Genomic DNA, 1,732 nt, shown 5'->3' with positions numbered 1-1,732 from the left:
CTGTTCAAACCATTGCTCCAATGCGTGTTCTGGCAGGCAGGGATTTTCCAGCTAGGCTTCAGGATGAGGTTTGGGCATTTTCCAAGCTAGTTCCTGAAGTCAGACTGCTCAGCCTCCTACTAGGGCTTGAGTTATGACAACTGGAGCTGCTTGAGCTAAGGCTCAGGTCAAGGATTGGGGAAGGTTTGGAGCCGTCTTTCTGGTTGGGGGTATTGGGACTCCCAGAGCTATAAGGCACCGATAGGTAGAGTAGTCCATGCTAAAAAGTTGGACCCTGGTGCCCTCCCAGAGTTAGAAACTAACAGCCTTTCCCCTCTTTACATTTTTTCCTTTTTCCTCCCTACCTAGTTTATTGAAACATCTCTTCAGCATAAGCAGTTCATGGCAAGGACAGTCTTCTTACTTTTTCCATACAGATAAGCAAATATACTGAATTTGGTAAATTTGAGGGGGCCAGAGGGAGCAACTTAACAGTGTGGAGTATTGCTTTATATTTCAAAAGAAGTATAGGCTACAATTTTCCATTAAAATTATATAAGCAATTTACTGTTGCCCTCTAGACTGCAGTCTTTTATATTAAAAAAAGTGCAAACACAGCTTGGGCCCCCTAGCCCACTCTGCATATGCAATACAGCACTATAAGAACCTTCCAAGTCAGCTAGCATCAGGAGTTCCTTTTCATGCCAGGAACAGCTTTTCCTTAATGAAAGATGCTTGCTATAGTGCAGAGAAAACATGGAAACTAATCAAAGTAATTTGAAAGATATCAGATCAAAAGACTTGGCAGCACTTTTGAAAGGAAGGCAGGCATTGTGAATATTCATTTAACAGGCAGTTCAAATGTATTTTTCTGCCATTCTAACACAACTCTTCACTATACTAATGGCAGTAGCATAACTAGAGGCGAGCAGGGCACCAGTCCAGGCACTGGGTTCAGAAGGGGCAGAATAGCACTTGGAATTCACCAGAACAGCAGCACCAGAAATGGCCACTGGTACAAGAGGAGCCTGTATGGTGGCAGCAACATCCATCACTGCCACAGCTGTTCAGGAAGCCCACATAGCAGAGGCAATGGCAGCAACAGCAGCAGCCCTCTGTATGAGGGGAGACTGCCCTGCAATAGCAGCCAGCAGTCTTTTGGCTTTTTGAAACTCTCCCTCACTCAGCATCCTCTTCCCCATCCCTGTATTTAGAACACCATAATTCCCAGTTACACCTCTCCTAGATGGTATAATTGCTAATGTATATGTCATCTGTTTACTTGAGAAAGGTAGAATTAGGTTCTACAACCGTGTAGACATGGAGCTGGGTGGGAACTCTGTGCCCTTCCCCCAGCCCCTCCCCTTGTTGCTATGTGTCGGGATTTTTTTTCTTTAAGCCTTCCTCAGAGGCATTAGGTGTTGGCTGCAACCAAGGCTGAGGATTTTGACTGGGGTGTACCAATACTCCTGCAGGGACTTAAAGCCAGCAGCTCCTTTAGTCTGTGCTTGTAAACTAGACTTCATTTAAAAGTGAAGCTTCAAAAAGAATTCATTTGTCTTTAAATAATTCCAATCATAATATTCTACAACCACTGTCTGTACTTCCAGCATAAGGAAAGACCTCAGATTACCTCCAAGTTAATCTTTTAAGACCAAATAGGCACCAGCAAATACATAGATTCATAGATGTTAGGGTCGGAAGGGACCTCAATAGATCATCGAGTCCGACCCCCTGCATAAGCAGGAAAGAG

Source organism: Alligator sinensis, unplaced genomic scaffold (assembly GCF_000455745.1).
Source record: "Alligator sinensis unplaced genomic scaffold, ASM45574v1 scaffold590_1, whole genome shotgun sequence".
NCBI classification, from domain to species: domain Eukaryota; kingdom Metazoa; phylum Chordata; order Crocodylia; family Alligatoridae; genus Alligator; species Alligator sinensis.
The sequence above is the reverse complement of the archived record's forward strand: the minus strand, read 5'-3'. Positions refer to the sequence as shown.